This window comes from Xenopus laevis, chromosome 2L (genome assembly GCF_017654675.1).
Source record: "Xenopus laevis strain J_2021 chromosome 2L, Xenopus_laevis_v10.1, whole genome shotgun sequence".
NCBI classification, from domain to species: Eukaryota; Metazoa; Chordata; class Amphibia; order Anura; family Pipidae; genus Xenopus; species Xenopus laevis.
In genome coordinates, this window is record NC_054373.1 from 24,680,864 (window position 1) to 24,695,935 (window position 15,072).

Below are 15,072 nucleotides of genomic sequence, written 5' to 3' on the forward strand. Positions count from 1 at the left end.
TTGGTACCCGGTCTACTTCATATATGTGTGCACAGGTTTCACACATTTTTTGCAGGCAGGAAGATGTGACATTTTCTGCAGGTACTAGTAATAAGCAGAGATGGTGCGCTAATATTCCTTTTCAATATATACACAAACACCTAAAAAGAAAGAGCAGTATATAGAGTAGTACGTTTAGCACTTCTTGAATGTTTTACAATATTAGAACTACTCACAATGCAGATCATCAAACACAGGCGCGTAGATTGGTTCCCTGTAGCAGAATGTATGCACACGCTGTGAGGCTATGCGGTAGTTCTGGAAAGGCAAATACTACAGATAGTGAAGAATCGTCAGGACTCAGGTGTAGGCCCTGCGGGTCCTATAGACTTTCTTTTTAGGTGTTTGTGTATATATTGAAAAGGAATATTAGCGCACCTTCTCTGCTTATTACTAGTACCTGTATCTAGTATCTACAGTGGAAGTGTGGATCCACTACCTCTGGTGCTGCTTTCCCCGTAGAAACTTCATATACAACAGCGCAGACTTCATCCATTACTGTATATTATTTTCTGCAGGGCCTTGTAGAGAGCTACGCACAATCATTCCCTTTAAATTGGGGGGCTGTCTGTATGCTAGGAGTAGAGGTTCTGGAAATATATTGTGCCACCTCTTGTATTGGTTGCAGTTCCATTATGGTTTTGTGTAGGGACTCCAGATGGGGGTTATAGGTAACAACAAGGGGGACATGGTTATTGTTGTCTGTCTCATTGTATTTGAGGTGGTTTTCTCTGGGTATGGAAACTGCTCTCTTTATTTGCCTGTCTGTCATTCCCGGCCTATATCCTTATTTTTATCATATAAACTTCTCTCACAAGTATATCTATAGTAGTAAGTCAAATCAACTGGACTTGCTGAATGTTTTCCTTTTCCTTGGAGAGGAATAGCTTTCTCAATTCAGAATGTCCTGTACAAAAATATTTCTGGTTATATACCCTGGAATCTCACTCCAATTATGCTAGTTGGAGTAAGAGTCCAGGGTATACAACCAGAAATATTGCTGATTGGAGTAAAATTCTAGGGTATATAACCAGAAATATTTTTGTACAGGACATTCTGAATTGAGAAAGCCATTCTATGAAATGGGCCAGTTAAGTTACTGTTGACTTTTCTTTTTCCCTTACTGATTTTGCCAATTATATCTCATCTTTGTCTTGCACTGTGGAGTCTACTGTTGGTTGAGAAGATCATCAATGGACAACACATACTCCAGTGTCTTTTTTTTTTAAGAATTAAAATATGCAAAAAAATGCAAATATTGCTTATCTGTTACATATCTATAAAACTAGCTCTCGGAAGAATATTACATTTATAACAAAATTACTCAGCTTGAGCTTCACTGTTTTCCTTGTGATATACTGTTTATGAATATTTGAATGTATTTTACAGAAGTGACCTGTATGCCATCAATTATCAAAATTTCACAGATAACATTTCACTACAGCGCAAACTGCCCCATAGGAGGTTATCTAAGTAATCCTGTCTTAATGCAGTACATTATTTTGACTAATGTTATTGCTATACAAGTAATCATTATAATACAATTATATTTTTTTCAGATGCCACAGAGAGCATTTCATATTTAATCCACAAAGATGGAACCTGATCTGAAATTTAAAATAGCGTTTAAAGAATTGTGAAAATATATCCTAATACATTCACTGTAAGTGGTATATAGTATATTTATATATTTAGTAACAAATTATTTATGCACAATGTTAGTTTAATAGTAAGTGTATTGTTTTTAACTTTGTGTAACAACGAAGCCACTTCAATTATTTTATAAATCCCCCCCCCCTTGGTTGTGCCAGAAGAAGAGCAAATTTATTTGCATGATGGGAACCCGCAACCTCTCAGATAACTGCCTAGATAAATGACTTTATTTAAAGGGAACATGCCAGCCTAAGAAGTAATTCCAAATTATTTTCTATTGTGTTTGTTAAGATAAATAAACTTCACTTACACTATATAAATTATTTAAAACTTGTATTTTTCAATGTTGGAATTACACAATCACAGTAAGCAGGCAGGCACCATTTTGTGGACACTGTTATTAAGACAAGCTTTGTGACATGCCAAAATAGTTTTTATGACTTGATGCACATGCTCATGCACTGAGTGCAAGACATCTAAGAAGTGCTGAATCGAAATATAGATTAATTGTCTGCCCCACCTCTATGGCTAGGGAATAGATGAGGGGCAGGTGATATATGATTGACAGCTGAGATATTTAAATACCTTTACAATGGGTAAATAAGTGTTAATAAAAAAAACTATTTGGGTTTCACGATTACTTTGAAAAGGACTTTTACTATATAGTTTGTCATGTCTGGGTGACAGGTCTCCTTAAATAAGCAAATAACAACAAATTCTTTAATGAACCAACTTTTAATAACCAGATCTAAAAACAAGTTCAAGTACAGGTATTTTTTAATAAAGATATGGCATATATTATATTAGTGATGTATTCATTATAGCCCTGTACTATGTAATTTATTATGGCATAAAATCTTATTCTTGGTGAAGGGGATTGTTAAATATTCAGCCAATTACAGGTTACACAATTACACTGAATCAGCCAGCTTTTATCTGTACATGGATGGATGAACTTTTATCCATACATGGAGGTCTTCAAAAGAAAATCGATTGTAAAACACTACTTATGTTATTGTGATAGGTGCATCATTTTGAATGTGCCCTCTGAAAGTCTAAACTTTACTTGCTTTCAATTAGTGGCACAATTCAATTGCCATTGTGTCGATTCTGATGCATCTGGTGCAATTGTAGCAGCTGCCTGTCCACAATTGTACTGGAATTATGCGAAAAATCAACAATATGGGTAAAAACATGGTCAATTACATCTGAAATTGTACTTTACACATTGCACTTCAAATCTGATGACAGTCAACTGGGGTTTACTGATTTATTTACCTTTTGATTTTTACTCAACGTGCCATCCAGTAAATAATCTGCCTTTGTTTACTAGTGAATGCTGTGATCCGTAATGTAACAAAACAACAAAGATATAAACAACTATATGGAACCTTCTGAAATGTAATAGGTTGAATTCTCCCTTTGACTCTTTGATATAGGACTAGCGTCTGTTGCATTTATAGTTTCCTTTAATGCGCAGCAGAGATTTGTTACTGTAATTGTTATCTGCCTTACCGCTGCTATACATATAAACTGATTTACGGTGGCATTCAGCAGAGTAGTAATGTGCAGCTTTTAGTGTAATACAAATAATGCTATTCTTGGAAACATGCTTTTGCTGGTGCAAATTATGAATGTTTCTCCTTGTTGAGAAGTATTGAGGCCCATAAAATATTATAGTCGTAGGTTGAACTTGTACCTTGTTGACAACACATGGGAAATTGCAGAACACTGATTAAAAATTGATTCCAATTGTATTAGCATGTAACAAAGCAGATTGTGTAAAAACTAAAGCCACAGCTGTTGTTTTGTCTCATGGTGCCGCAGTTAAACTTAACATACTTACAGCACAGCAGTATTACATAGCAGGACTCATTAACAAAGTTAGAACTGTCTATTTAACAAAGCATAATGTTACCTGATGCAAAATCGGTGTAGTTCTAAACTTCTGTGGCCATGTGTTTACTCCCTGATTGATTACAGATGTGAAGACATATGCACCTTTGTTCAACCTGAGAAAATAAAAAAAATGGAAAATATTATCAAGTTAATTAAAGAGTACCTAATAATGTGTTCAGGATCACTTAATACTATCTTTTTGATACTTGGAGTAGGAGAAGAAGATATTTAATGATAGTATTTGAAAGTGGGGGTAGGAGGAGAAGGTATTTAATGAGAGTGTTTGAGTGTGAGTTGAGTTCTATATTAACTGCAAATGCTGATTCAGCCTCTTCAGACTTAGTCAAAAGCATATCTGCCCAGGTATGGGGACCACTGATGATACTGCCTCACTGATATCTGGCTGAAAATTAGGCAGATATCAGTTGAGCTGGTTTAAAAATACTGTTGCGTGAGGAATGAATAAGCATGTGGATGAAGTCCTCATCCACTGGGCCTTAACCTGAGCAGCATCAAGGCACATGCTCATCATATCTCTTACCATTTCCCTGTTCACAGCAAGAAAGTACACATGACAGTCCAGGATGGATGTGAAAGGCACTGTAGTCAAATTACAAACTATTGAATAAACAATTATCTAGATGATCAATACTCCCCAGAAATGCTTTACTAGTCCACTGGAGTGAACTGAGCCTAGGTGGACAAGTGAAGACATAAGTAGACCTCACGCTAAGCTCCTACCTACCGGGACCATTACTCAAGGAGGTTGAACTAAACACCATTATTCTACAAAGTACTAGCCCCATCCCATTCTGGCAAGCATTCCTCTGCCAACCTCCAAACTGTGACTAACCGAAAAATCCACCAAGTGGAGTCAATATTTCCAAATACAAACAAATTCCTTTCCACCTCACCGAACCATTTCAGGGCGGTGGGCTGCTAATCTCCATGCTGACAATTTGCACTGACTTGTTTCCTGCTGCTCTATCCTGTCAATCCAAACTACTCCTTCTCCATTCCTATTTTACGATGACCGCGGTCTTAATTTTCATGCCTCCCACCCTTCTCCTCCCTTCTTTAACAATATGGATCTGGGTAGTGCCAATGAAGACCAACTATCTTATCAATTTGGTCAGCATGTGACCAAATTGAATCTTGATTTACTTGTTTGCCACCCGCACCAAACAAATGGGTCTAGTCATGTATGGCTACTTTTACTCTCTGGTTGCCCGGCTCAGGAGAATTGCTAAACAATCTGTGATAGTAGCTTGATACTTAAAACATGAAGTATGTTTAAATTAAATCAATAATGCTTTAAAATATTTGCAGATTCTGGGCAGACATGTATAATCATTAAATGTATACAGTAATTTAAAAATACTAGTCTAACTGGCTCTTTAAGATTTAATACCCTTACCAGACTGCACAGTGCTAAGCATGACCTATAGCTTGGTAGGAGTCTATAAGCCCAAGGCATAAATATTTAGGATTTTTCATGCCACTTGAAAATAGCTCAAAAGCTAAGTAGGTCATACATTACCGATGCAGAATATCTTGCACATTCTGCAGTCACAGAAAAATAGATATTAGTCACGGCAAAATAAGTTTCACAAATTTGTTTAAAACTTTTGTAATAAAAGAAGACATTTTTACAGCAGTCTCCGAAGCAGCTTTAGTTTGAGAATATGAACACTGCAGAGGTTTAAGATTTGTGTTTAATAACTGAGTTTTATCTTGCTTTTATTAGCTGCATAATATTTTAAGCTAAGGGTTTAAAGGAAGCAGGAAAAAGAATTATCCATTTCTCATCTTTTATTTTACATTTAGCCAATATGACCTAATTTTCATCCAAGCTATTCTATATAAGACATGCAAGGAAAAATGTAACACATTTCAACATATTGAAATATCTTGGTTAGGATATTGATACTCTTAGTATTTAAGTGTTTAATATGGATTTACACTTTTCAAACTAATAATGAGTAATAGCCATGCTTTCTATTGTATGGGAGTAATCTCACCAAATTCCATCCCATAAATACTTTATACCCTCTGTACATGATTTCCACTGTTTGGGACATTGCGATAATATATTTAGGCTTCTGCACCTGCATATTATTTTATAGTACAAACAAACAAATCTTTCTCATTGAGTTTCATCAAATTACAAATCCAAAATAGAAGACGGGTGTCATTTTACAGTAAGCAGGAGGTTCCAGTTATTCCTAAAACAGATACCATACCATACCACGATGTGTATACATCTCTTTTGGATGACTTTTAGGGATACACACCTGTGCCTGCATCTTTGAGCCCATTCACACCCCCATGCATGTACTTTGGAACATCTCAAATTTTGGCAGCATGTTATTATTTGGAAGTAGGTGTATGGGGGCTCAAATGTGGGCTTGTACCCATTGTGTCACACCAACACACTAAAGCATGGACAGTTATGTCCTGACCATCTCACTGTACTGTGTTAATCTTGGCATTTTTCCGCAATTCCCATTTGACCTTTATTAGACTTTTCTCCAACTTTCATGTTTTTAATATTGCCTTACCCTTAATCTTAGTTATAATTATAATGTATACATTATATTTTCTTATATTCCAGATTTTGAATGCATACTCAAACGCTTCTTCTCCTTAGTGATGTAGGTTATGTAATAAAAGTGTGTTACATATGAGGGAATTATGTAGACATAAAGTCTAAAATAACATCCTAAGAATACTTACTGCTGAGTTGTAACCACCCACCAATGGACTCTGAAATAATGGAAGCACATCTTCAGGAGTAACAAATGGCATTTCACTTTCTGGCAGTCTGATGGAAAAGGCTGGGTTTGACACATACCAGGTGTACACTACCTGCCTGAATGCATAATGCAGATTGGTTTAGAGATAGAAGAATAATAGTCTGGCACTGTTTGCCATGTTTTTGGGCCAGCGCCCAATTCCATTTAAAACAGCTTGAAACCAACAATGTTCAGAATCTATTGTAAAGCCCCCAGTAGATGCTGTTATAAGGGAGGACCTGCCTTATATAAAAATACTTGGTTTGGGAATAAAATGGACAGGCAGGTGTTCAGATGGAAAGGCATTGCTCTTCTGTAAGCAACATTAAAGAATGCAATTATTTGTTATCCACTCATTTATGAAGACTAGCCTTACTTTGCTGGATTTTATTCACAAATTATCTCAGTTTTTCCACCTCCTAAAACTTAGTACCGCTCATGAATTTATTTATATAAAAAAGAGGCAGATGCTAGATAAAACAGATAAACTGTTGTCTTTGCCCCATGCATACTTTGTTTTGTCATTCTAATCTGTTTTTATAAGAAAACCATCTTTTCACTTTCTAGTCTGTAGGGGAAATATGCTGGTAAAGCATCCCCTTCCAGGTGTCATAAAAGAACTGGACTGGAAGAATGCACCTGTCCCTTTGGCTTGCCTCCCATCTTGTGTTTGGCTTTCTGCTGACTCTGAAATGTTCAGTACTGACATTGTTTACTGAGGTTAAAGCCCAATCTCAGAAATGTTTTCCTTTGTTTTCAAATTTAGCATTAAAAATTACTCAAGCACTAAAACTTTGATGGTATTAACATGCTTATGGCTACATGCTTAACTGCTTTCTCTTGTCAGTGAATGGACTTTGTAATGTGGTTGGCTGAAGAGTTTTCTGCTTGTTCCTCTCCTGACCCAGGGTTTATCTACGTTCCAAAGTATTTTAATGTAAGATGAAGTCTGATTAGTATTAAAAATTTAAGCATGTTTTGATTCATTGAAACATCTGTTTGGATATTGAAAGCTAAACAAAAAAAATGAAGAAAATTACAGTAAATAAAAGATAAAGCCTGTTTGACTTGGTATTTTTGAATAAACCATTTTAGACTGTATTTACTGTCTTTAGGTTTAACATCCCATTATACTATGCAATTATGATGGACAGTCCTTGTTTTTTATTGTTTTGGATTCTGTGGCTTAAGTATCTGAAACAAAAGGTTTGGATACAGTATTACATTAAGTTAGTGGTCTGCTGCACGTTCTTCAGGAGAGGAGCTGTGTGCCAGTCAGCAGGGACCCCAAAAGAAGAAGAAAGCAAGCCTAGTGAACTAGAGCAGACAGATGTATGCAAGGTTAGCTAGTCAATCCTACCTAAGGCAATGTAATCCTTTTGAGCTTAACTGTAATATCATTTAAAGCTGGAAAGAAATGCAAATAAGAAAATATACTTGTATGCAAAAACATTATACAAGGAACTAAAGGGAGATGGGTTGACTAGTAGAGAATTTTAAGTGAATGTAAAATTGGCACAGATGGAGAGAAATTAAATACTTTAGTAAAATGTAAGAGATGTTTCCTCCAATGACCTTCTGGGGTTAAAGGACAATTATGAGAAACCAAACTGCCTATGGCAAATAAGTTCATTAGACGGGCATGAATCCATTGTACTCTGACTGCAGACAGATGGTATAAGTGATATAGATAATAATAATGATTCATATGAGAGCAGGTTTTGGTGCTTTAGAAGACATTTTCTTGTCCAAAATGGAATTTAAAATATAAACAAAAGATACAGAACCAAAGAATACATTTGCCTGTATTTCTTCCAGTCAATCAGTCCGACTCATTGATATTCTATATCTAGTAACAGTATTCTATCACTATATGAAATCTCTATATGAAAGCTAAACTAAGGCAGAAGAGCCAAAAACAGGTCAGAGAATAAACCTTTATATAAGAGGTGATGGAAATCCCAATGCAACCCTTTCAGTGCCTGTTGAGGTTTGCTCTTCATTTGCAGTTAGTCCAAGATAATTTTTGACCATTTGCTTTTTTCTCTTTAGGGCTATCTCCATAGGGCTGGGGATGTGGACTGACTTTTAGTTTACCTAGTAAAATTACATAGGGGTCATTTACAACCCACAAATGCAGTTGTGGTCTTGCAACTTTTGCATTTATTAAAGTACTTGCATCTTAAGTCACTCCAGATAGCGGTGCTGCTTGTTTCGCCTCCTCCTGCAAATTCTATGTCTTGTGCTTCTCTACACAGGTGAACTCTGGAGCTCCATAAACTGTTCATAAACTATTGAGGTTTGAGAAGTGGTTGAAGTTAGCAAATAATTATTATTCAGATCTGAAGTTACTGTCAAAAATGCTTGCAATTGTAAATAAACCCTACATGATTCTAATGCACATGAAGGAATGCAAGGACATTCTATACATAACATTTTAAATATTTGATTATAAAATATGTATATATGCAGCACTGGATATTCAATTGTTCATTATTCATTCACTCCCTGTGATAACATCTAAACACATTTTATGGACGCAGCCAAGCGGAAGAAATTTAGCTCGGTATGAATTGCTTCAATGAACAATAGGAGTTATTTGGAAGGAAAACTGTTCATTACAAAAACAGTTTATTACTTCCTATAATGGAATGCATGAGCCTTTCTAACTAACAATGCAAGTACAGTAAAGGATTACAGAATGGTTTATAAAGTAAATAACATAAACTATAGGAAAATCTGTTCTGAGCACATTTTGTGCTGCTTCTGGAACAGCAACAAAATAAACTCTCCTAGGAGTGGGTAGGTGTTTTAAGAGCTGAGAACAACTGTCACTCTGTTCACTTTGTCTTTTCTTCCCCCTAAGTGAATAATATAATTGCAGTTTATATACAAAAATTAATTAGCAGCTCTGAGTTAGAGAGTAGCTATTTTTTCTCATACCGTGACCGAAGAATGCATTACACGTAAATACACAGTGAGAAAATTCCTTTTGAGATGACATCTCATTATTCATCTTTTAATCTAGGGATAGTCATACAATGTTAAAAGATGTTATTCATGGACAGGAATTTATTTAAAAAAAAATATAAGTGGACTTCCTGCTTATTCATTACAAAAACTCAAAATAGTAAATTATAATAATTATAATCATTATTGAGACAAACTGAAGAATGTGTGTAGGGAAAGAATAGGGGGAACAAGAAAGATATCAATTTGGTTTGGCATTAAAATACTGCTGAATAGAGAAATGTCAACTTTAATGGAATCATATTGGGTAAAAGTGAAAGACAAAAAGCCTTATATTGATGACTGCTACACCAAGGGGGTTATTTATCAAAGTCTGAATTTATCTCAATATTTTCTGCTACAAACTCCAATCAAATCCGCTCTGGTGTTTTACGCTTATTTATTATTACATTTTCCTGAAAAGTTGCTTTGCGGAAAATGTCTTTTCACGAATTTGGATTTTTTTCATCAGATTTTCACGAATTTCACGATTTTTTCGGAATTTCAGCCAAAAACTGAAAAAGTTCGTGATTTTTTAAAACTCCAATTTTTTTTGATTTTTACATTTGGAGTTTAGTAAATGACCCCCCCAAGTGTCTTGCCTCTTCTGATGAATTGTGCACTAGTGCACCTACTGAACACTGGGGAACCCTGCAAGTTGCAATTGTGGGTTACTTACAAAACACATGCACGTGCAATAGCATGCCTATTAAAAAATCATGCAAAACAACAGTGGACTCTCTTGAATTCTAAAAAAAATAAAAGGTGCATTGTTCTAGGTCCAGACTGGGATTCCAAATACTGTAGGCCCTGACATTTCAGGTACACAGAGGATCAAATAGTCCCCCACCAGCCCATTAAATAATGACTTCTAAGGTAGTGCTATCCAACTTCTGCAATACCGAGGGCTGGAATTTTGTTGGCCTTCATGGTGGAGGGCCAATAATGGAAGCTGGTGTTGATGACTCCATGGTTTGAAATCCCACCACTTTAACCCACATCCATGTTATCTCAAGAACTTTTCAGTTGGTATCACACCAAAAACCAAATGGTCATTGTTCACTGCATGGATATCACCCATGACTCATATGTGAAAAAAGTTTGTAATTTTATAGGGTGGGTCACCATTAAGATTACAACATGCTGTATGTTATAGAATGGCCAATTCTGAACAACTTTTCAATTGGCCTTCATTATTTATGTTTTTAATAGTTTTTTTTTATTATTATTCCAGCTTTCAAATGGGGGTTACTGACCCCATCTAAAAACAAATGCTCTGCAAGGCTGCAAATGTATTGTTATTGTTACTTTTTATTAATCATCTTTCTATTCAGGCCTCTCCTATTCATATTCCAGTCTCTCATTCAAATCAGTGTATCACTGCAGAATAAAAAGCCAAATAACTGAAAAAATACAAATAATAAAAAATGAAAAACATTTGCAAATTGTTTCAGAATATCACGCTCTACATTGTACTAAAAAGACCGTGTCGGCGGCTTATTTGCCCGTGTGTGAGGCCATCCGACGGGCTTCCCCGATCGATATCTGCCCGACAGTCGGAGAGATCTCGATCTTGCAGGTTAGAAAATCCCATTGGATTGCGGCCGCATCTGTGTGTCTATGTGGTCTCGCGATCCGACTGCTCGTATCGGATCCATTATGATCAGATCATTGGGCCCTAGTGCCCACGATTGGATCAGCCCAATATCGCCCACTTCATTGTGGGCATATTGGGGAGAGATCTGCTAGTTTGGCGACATAGACAAACGAGTGGATCTCTACGTCTATGGCCACCTTTAGAACATAATTAAACACCTTATGGACAATTTACAGCTATTTACAAATGATAACAACCCCCCAAACTATACCCCCACCAGGACATATACTTACCACAGGCAGTAGACTTAAGGTTCGAGTTTAAAGTGTGAACAATACAGGGACCAATTAATCTCAGTACTGATGCTTTTCAAAGCTCACATAGGATAAGTACTTTAATAGGGGGACACTCAAGGAAGACCTGGAGGCCGCCAGTTTGGCAGCACTGGTCAAAGAATCTTACACAGATTGCCAATCCAGGCCTGTAGCATTACCTCTGCAGGCTACATCATTAGGGTCAACAGACTTGCACATAAAGAAACAATCATAGATCTAATTTTGATGTCTAGCTCTGGAAATGTTGCAATCACAGCATAATGAAGTGACACATTTTGACATAATGGGCACAATAATAAAATGCAAAAATCCCTTTGTGGTTCCTTGTGGCCACATTCTCTGTAAAAAGCATCCAGGTGACTGTCATCTAGGTGACTTTCCTCTATTTGGGATTAAGTTTGGTCTTTTTCTTAGTAAGATATATATCCCTGTGTGCCTGTAGGAATTCCAGCTTTCCATCTCAGACACTAGGGATGTAACGAACCGCCGATAATGTGTTCGCGAACGCCGTTCGCGAACACCGGCAAAAAATGCGGACAGTTCGCGAACAGTTCGCGAACTTCGAACATCCGAAAATCGTTCGATTCGAACGATCGAAGGATTTTAATCGTTCGATCAAAGGATTTTCGTTCGAATCGAACGATCGAAGCCATTCGATCGAATGATTTCATTCAATCCAATGGCTTCGATCGTTCGATTCGAACGAAAATCCTTCGATTTTAGCGATCGAATGGTCGAATGGTCGAACGATTTTGACGCGAACGCCTATTGGCGAACGTCGCGCGACATTCGCGAACTTGCAGCGGACGCGAACAGCTGATGTTCGCGCGAACAAGTTCGCCGGCGAACAGTCCGCGACATCCCTATCAGACACTCATGGATCCCAGTTTACTTTCTGTCCGATAGGAATAAAGTTACTGCTAGCTAAGTGATTGGATTCTGAAGTTACGTAGTTACATAGTTAAATTGGGTTGAAAAAAGACAAAGTCCATCAAGTTCAACCCCTCCAAATGAAAACCCAGCATCCATTCACACACCCATCCATATGTTCTCATAAATTGTATATACTCATATCTATACTAACTATAGAGTTTTGATTGTATGTCTGTCCAAAAAGTCATCCAAGCCATTCTTAAAGGCATTAACTGAATCAACCATCACAACATCATCTGGCAGTGCATTCCACAACCTCACTGTCCTGACTGTGAAGAATCCCCTACGTTGCTTCAAATTAAAGTTATTTTCTTCTAGTCTAAAGGGGTGGCCTCTGGTGCATTGATACTGTTTATGGGTAAAAAGGTCCCCTGCTATTTGTCTATAATGTCCTCTAATGTACTTGTAAAGTGTAATCATGTCCCCTCGCAAGTGCCTTTTTTCCAGAAAAAAAACAACCTTGACAGTCTACCCTCATAATTTAAGTCTTCCATTCCTCTAACCAATTTACAGTAGTTGCACGTTTCTGCACTTTCTCCAGCTCATTTTTATCCCTCTTAAGGACTGGAGTCCAAAACTGCACTGCATACTCCAGATGAGGCCTCACCAGGGACCTATAAAGAGGCATAATTATGTTTTCATCCCTTGAGTTAATCCCCTTTTTTAGGCAAAACAGAGTGGTTGAAAACACATATGGAACCCAGCTTGGAAAAAGCTGCAGGGTAGATGTCAATCTAAATCTAAAGACACCTCCCTACAATAGTGCAAGTATCATTCCAGGAATTATAAGTGCCCCTACCTACCACTACTGTTATTTTGTATTAATATAAATAAAGGATACTGTTATACAAATTCTCTAGGTATGCTAGATGTTAAGTAACTCTTACATGAATTTCCCATTTCAGATGGCTGCAACACGCAAACTATGTTCTAGAAACCGTATACAGGTATAGGATCCATTATACAGAAACCATTATACAGAAAGTGCTGAATTATGTGAAGAACATCTCCCCTAGGGTCTATTTTAAGCAAACAAATCACATTTTTTTTTTTTTTTTAGTTTTTCTCTTTATTAATGAAACTTTACAGTAGTGGGACCTGTTGTCCAGAATGATAAGGACCTGGGGTTTTCCTGATAATGGATCTTTCAGTAATTTGGATCCCCATGATTTTTTATATTAATATAAATAAAGGATACTGTTATACAAATTCTCTCGGTATGCTAGATGTTAAGTAACTCTTACATGAATTTCCCATTTCAGATGGCTGCAACACGCAAACTATGTTCTAGAAACCGTATAGAGGTATAGGATCCATTATACAGAAACCATTATACAGAAAGTGCTGAATTATGTGAAGAACATCTCCCCTAGGGTCTATTTTAAGCAAACAAATCACATTTTTTTTTTTTTTTAGTTTTTCTCTTTATTAATGAAACTTTACAGTAGTGGGACCTGTTGTCCAGAATGATAAGGACCTGGGGTTTTCCTGATAATGGATCTTTCAGTAATTTGGATCCCCATGCTTTTAGTGTACTAAAAAAACATTCAAACATTAATTTCTAATAAGGATTATTTATCTTAGTTGGAATCAAGTACAAAGTACTGTTTTATTATTACAAAAAAAATAAAAATGTAAATTATTTTATTAAAATGGCATTTATGTGAGAAAGCCTTCCTGTAATTTAGAGCTTTCTGGATAGCAGGTTTTCAGATAACGAATCCCATACATGTACCTTGTACTTGATGGTAATTAAGCCGCAGAAATCCATATTGGTGGCAAAACAATCCTATTGAGTTTATTTAATATTTAAATGATTTTTAGAAGACTTAAGGTATGGTGAACCAAGTTACAAAAAGATCCCTTATCTGTAAAACTCCAGGTCCCGAGCATTCCCAAATAATTGATCCTATACCTATACTTTAATAATGACAATACCATTTACATGATTTTAGGTATAACAATTGAAGTGAAAAGAAATTAATGAGAACAAATATTAACAGTATAATATTATCAATAATACATATAATTGTAATGCACTTCTCACACTGTACAGTACTGCCTAGTATTAAGAAAACATTCATTTAAAAACATTGTAAAGTTTACAGATCCAGATAATGCTGGAGAGACAGGGATTGCAAGCAAGCTGATTTCTGTTTGGCCACAAATCTTTAAATGTTAAATATAGCCTTGGGTAACCATATGGCACTGACTAAGAAGGGTAAAGTACATTTGTGACTTCAATTTTCCATGGCTTTCCGTCAGCTATTTTTTACTCTTAGAAAACTATGATCTCACAGTTTAAATAATTGATGTTTCTTGTAACATTATTTGGTCCCATTCACTTCAACGTTCATCTATAAAACATAAGAAAATATAGAGTAAGTAAAGGCAGAACTATGAGCCTGTGTGACTTCTTACAATAGTAGAATTATAGGCTTCCAGAATATGCAGAGATATTTATTACAAATAGCATTTTGTATGTATGTATATATGTATATTTTTATTTGTAAAGCGCAACTCGAGGGCAAAGCACTGTACAGCAAAATAATAAATAAGTAGTAACACACAAGGGGTCATTGGAATAAAAAGTAACAATAAGTGCATTATTAGAAATACAATTCACATAAATATAAAAAAAAAAAATTACAATACAGATTAAGTGCTCAGTGTCAAGGAAACAAAAGGCTAGAGGACCCTACCCTGTAGGACTTACAGTCTAAATGGGAGGGTAACATACAGACACAATTCAGAGGGGTATTAAGGTGCTGTGGGTTACAGTTTGTTACACTGTTATATAAGTGCCAGTTCA

General features: G+C 36.2%; 1 long non-coding RNA gene across 1 annotated transcript in view; it reads left to right on the top strand.

Annotated features, from left to right (window-relative positions):
• The window catches only part of LOC108707902, a 35,504-nt gene extending 24,942 nt beyond the window's left edge, over positions 1-10,562 (top strand). Inside the window, exon 3 of the long non-coding RNA XR_001934347.2 lies at positions 1,599-10,562. This is a non-coding gene — a long non-coding RNA (uncharacterized LOC108707902). The remainder of the gene's footprint in view (positions 1-1,598) is intronic.
• The last annotated feature ends 4,510 nt before the right edge of the window (positions 10,563-15,072 follow it).